Raw genomic sequence first — 5,492 nt, 5'->3', positions numbered from 1 at the left:
ACTCCCTCCGCCGGATTCTTTTCTTCTTCGCCAATCGCACACCGCTCACCAAACCTTCGATCTACTCCACTTCCACCTCTTCTTCTCTATTCATCTCCACGAACCAATGCTCCATCGTTGTCCAATCGGAGAACCACTCCGTCGTCAATGCTTCCCGCCGGAAAACCTTTTCGTCAACTCCACCATTCTCCGTTCTTCTCCGTCAGAACAGCCCAACAACAACGTTCCGCCGCGAAACTCCATTCGTCGACATCAACAGCAACAACGCAACTCTACATGAATCACGCCGAAAACAAGCTATGGGAACGAAACGGATTGTGTTGATTTTCGAAATCAATTCTCGCTAGATTTTTCATCTTCTTCCTCAAACTTTTGGATTACACAATTGTCTTCTTTTTTTGGTTTGACAGGTGTTGACAAGGCTTCTTGGGAGTCGTTATGCAGGTTTTTATAACAGGAGAGGATGGCAAGCTGATGGATAACCCGCTCTCGGTTCTATAAGTAGACTAACTCCTTCGAGGAAGGGGGAAATACAATCGTCCGTCAAGTCCGTTTTCAAACTTCCATTACCACCCTTGGGGTCCTCTCTCTCACATTTCCATGCTCTCTTTCAATCGCCACCAACCGAACTTCCACAACATTTGTTTCTCCAACGATCTTCAGGAGCAAGTTTTCTAGATTACAACCTAAAACCTTTGATAACAACCGTGGTTCGACATTACGGTAACGGTGTGCGTCGCGTTCTCCTTGATATTGTATTACTTGTTATAATTATGTTGATTTTGATTTCGAGTCATTTACATGATTCAAGTCCGCTGCTTGTTTCTGTGTGTTTAATTTGTTGCGGAGATTCCTCGGTAGCCTCCATATATCATGATTTCGATCATAATCATGTTTTGATTACATCTTTAAACTTTCAAGTGTCCACTCTATTTTCATTCAAAATGTTGATATTGTAAAGTAAAAAATATGTGTTGCTTGAACATTCATGGATTTTGGCTACTGAGTCTTTTTTTGGTTTGTTTGTGTTTTGGTTGCCGGAACATTGTCCTTGCGTGGTGTAAATTTTGGGTGTGTGACATATGCGTGAATCATGTGTGTGGAACCGGTGGTTTTTAGCACTGCGAGTGAGCACTTCCAATGATGGTTAGTCGTAATGTGTGGAGGCTTTGTTTGCTTGAAAATATATATTTGCTTATTATACTGTCATGGCCTGTCATGTGTGAAAATATGGTGTTGTCATGGTCTGTCATGTGTGAAAATATGGTGTTGTCATGGTCTGTGTGGCACTAATTGTCACTTATGGCAATATTGCCTAAAGTTCATAAATATTGCAAGTTTAAATATAGCAGGAGAATCCAAAAGCAACATCGTCATCGCTCCCGATAAAAATCTCGAAAGAAGAAATAATATGGCTGAAAAGAGTGAGAGAGGATAAGATCCTGCAAAATTTCTTCATTTCATTTTCTGCAAATATTCTAATTCAAGGTACTTCTCTTTATTTTAATTGAAGTTTGAAAAGTCAAATCACATTCATTTCTAGTTTATACCTTATTTTTTCTCTTACTTATTAATTTTGTTTCAATAAAGTGGTAACCGATACTTTTGAATTTACAATTAATATTTTGGTATTTTATCTAGTAAGCAATACACTATTTTTGGTTTGTTTCTCAAACTTTACTGTATTTTTAATGAATTGACATTTTACACAATTTTAATTATTGTGTCAATTGTACTATATTATAAGATATTTTAAAATGCACTCTTGAAAGATATAAAGGTAGATGTGTGAAATCAATCAACGACTACCGAATTCTCGTGAACAATTCTACGGCATTATCGAGCATTTTTTTTAGTTACTATTATGAATTAAGATTATGTATCCAGTTTTTTTTATATACACATTAGACTCATGAACATTTTATGCACTTCTCATATATTGTGAAGGACGTTATTGTAAGTGTAAATAAATTGTTTGTTACCTCTTAAGTTCATTGTGTGAAATTAAATTAAAAGTGTGGATTCGACAATTTAATGCCGTTGTACCGCTAAGGCTTCAATACATTGATAGAATACTTTCACCGTGTTATGGCCTTACGTATGACATTAATCATGTTATAATTTCGCGCAAACCGGTTCTTGAGCACATTGTGACTTGTTGAATCCGATCATTCTTCAAATCAACATTGTCACTTATTTCTAACTCTTTTAATTAAATTAGTTAATTCATTAAATTTTGATTAATTAATTAATTTTTGTTAATTAATTTTAATTAACTTAATTATTTGACTCAATTAAATAATTTTGATAATTAACCTTAATTGATTTAATTAATCGATTTAATCGAATATTAATCAATTAACTTTGGTAGTTAAAAATTGATCAATTTATTTTACTAACATTTCAATCATTCTCAAGCTAAGCCCATTCAATTCAAAACCATTGATTAACCATGGAAAGATCAAATATTTCTTGGTTCAACAATCGAGCCCATTTTTCATACCCTTCGTAAGTCGATTGCTTTTAAAGCATTGCCATCAACCTTACATAGCTTACTCTTGGGCTTTCTTACAATGAGACCTATTCGATTTTATTTAATCGAGTAGAAGAACAATACACTAAAATAAAATTCACTCCATTCGTAAACACAAAATTAAAACCTCGATCCAACATCGAGTATTTTCATTCAAATTAATTCAAAATACCTAAATCACAATTAAATACCATTTTCATTTGGAAATGAAAAGGGAGATGGTTTTAAGTTTTCAACTCCTCTCTTCGATTATTTGAATACGAGTTCTCTTACTCGGTTAGTCAAATGGTCGTCACTTCTATCCACCTAAGCACGAACAAAACGAATCATTTAATAATAAGAAACGAAAAGGGAGATGATTTTGAGTCTTCAATTTTTCTCTTCGATTATTTGAATACAAGTTCTCTTACTTGGTTAGTCAAATAATTGTCGTTCCTTTACAAACTTCCAAACCCCGATTAAACCAAAACACATTTACAACAACGAAATGAAAAAAGGAGATGACTTTGAGTCTTCAACTTCTCTCCCCAATTGTTTGAATACGAGTTTTCTTACTCGGTCAGTTGAACAATTGTCATTGTTTCCGCAAATTAATAAATTAATCAAAACTATACGAAAAGGGAGATGGTCTTGAGTATTTGATTCCTCTCCTCAAATGCTTGGATACATTGTCTTACTTAGTTATTCAAGTACTTGTCGTTTATTATACATCAACCATACACAAACCTATTTTCATAATCACTCAGATGAAAAAAGAAAGCGGTTTAGAGTCTTCTATTCCCTTTTCAGACTATTAGGATACGGGTTGTCTTACTCGACTATCCGAGTATTCGTCGTCCAGTCAAAACATATTAACTATTATTTTCATAATCAATCAAGGACGGAAAAGAAAGTGGTCTAGAGCCTTCTATTCCCTTTCCCGACTATTAGGATACGAGTTGTCTTACTCGACTATCCGAGTAATCGTCATCCATTTAAAAATACCTTAACTATTATCAAACTCCTTTTATAATTAAGGATGAAAATGGAGATGGTCTAGAGCCTTCGATTCCTCTCCTCGATTATTAGGATACGAGTTTCCTTACTCGATTATCCGAGTAATCGTCATCCAACAAAATGTATCAACACATCAAATATATATCTTCCTCGCCCTCGTGCAATCAAAACATCTTAACCAATCAAAACATCCAACATATTAATCCAATTTATCACCTCCGTGTGACATAAACTCTTTTCAGAAGGAAAACTGTTAATCTTTTCTAATGCGTATAACAAACCAATGCTTAAGCCTCCGCCGAGAGTAGACAAGCCAACGTTTAGCCTTTAGGATGCGATCTAAATAGTTGTTCATTAAAAAACACCAACAAACCGTAGTTCCCCGAACTACGAATGCTCTGATTTCCTTATTGAACCATAAGGATACGTAGGCAGGAGATTGTTGTATCTTCGCGAGCACACTAATAAAAAATCTCCCCTTTTCCCTTTTTGAGGTTCTCATTCATTTCTATTTTTGATATTTTATAACCCAAAGATAACAAACAAACATAAATTAACACCCGAAATGCAAATTAGAACTAAAAGGTTCCCGTTGAGTACAACGGACGTAAGGGGTGCTAATACCTTCCCCTTACGTAATCCACTCTCGAACCCGAATATGGTTGCGACGACCATTGTTCCATTTCCTAAAGGTTTTATCGATATTTTCCTATTCCTTCATTGGGATAAATAAAGTTCGGTGGCGACTCTGTTCGAACGTAATTTTTTCCGCGACCATCGCGAGGAATCGTATTTTTCGAGATACGACAGTGCCCCAACTCTCTTTTTAACAACAATAGACAAGGCATGGAACGGAGTTCAAACCTCATTCTCAGCTTCAACGTAAGAGAAAGATGACAAGTGGCTAAACAACAATGCTTTCTCTCCACCCACAATCACTAACTTGCCATTCTTCACAAATTTGAGCTTCTGGTGCAAAGTTGAAGTAACAGCTCCCGCCTCATGGATCCATGGCCTTCCCGACAAGCAACTGTAGGACAGGTGGATATCCATTACTTGAAAAGTAATTTGAAAATCACTCGGACCTATCTTAACTGGATGGTCCACTTCACCAATAACCGTCTTGCGTGAACCATCAAATGCTTTGACGATTATGTCGCTATACCTCATAGGCACTCCTTGGTAAGATAACTTTGACAAAGTTGACTTCGGAAGCACATTTAGTGACGAATCGGTGTCAACAAGCACATTTGACAAAGCATCCTCTTTGCAATTCATATAAATGTGCAAAGCCAGATTATGATTCCGTCCCTCCTCAGGGTGTTCTTCTTCACAGAAGCTAAGATTATTGCAAGAAGTGATGTTAGCCACAATATGATCGAATTGATCCACTGTAACATCATGTTCTACAAACGCTTGCTCTAGAACTCTCTGCAGTGCTTCTCTATGCAATAGGTGCCCCAACTCTCTTTTAGCAGCAATAGACAAGGCTTGGAACGGAGTTCCAACCTCATCCTCAGCTTCAACGTAAGAGAAAAATGACAAGTGACTAACCAACAACGCTTTCTCTCCACCAACAATCACTAGCTTTCCATTCTTCACAAATTTGAGCTTTTGGTGCAAAGTTGAAGTAACAACTTCCGCCTCATGGATCCATGGCCTTCCCAACAAGCAATTGTAGGACGAGTGGATATCCATTACTTGAAAAGTAATTTGAAAATCTCTCGGACCTATCTTAACTGGATGGTCCACTTCACCAACAACCTTCTTGCACGACCATCAAAAGCTTTGACGATTACGCCGCTATACCTCATAGGCCCTCTTTGGTAAGATAGCTTTGACAAAGTTGACTTCGGAAGCACATTTAGTGACGAACCGGTGTCAACAAGCACATTTGACAAAACATCCTCTTTGCAATTCATAGAAATGTGCAAAGCCAGATTATGATTCCTTCCCTCCTCAA

This window comes from Lathyrus oleraceus, chromosome 6 (assembly GCF_024323335.1).
Source record: "Lathyrus oleraceus cultivar Zhongwan6 chromosome 6, CAAS_Psat_ZW6_1.0, whole genome shotgun sequence".
Classification (NCBI taxonomy): domain Eukaryota; kingdom Viridiplantae; phylum Streptophyta; class Magnoliopsida; order Fabales; family Fabaceae; genus Lathyrus; species Lathyrus oleraceus.
The sequence above is the reverse complement of the archived record's forward strand: the minus strand, read 5'-3'. Positions refer to the sequence as shown.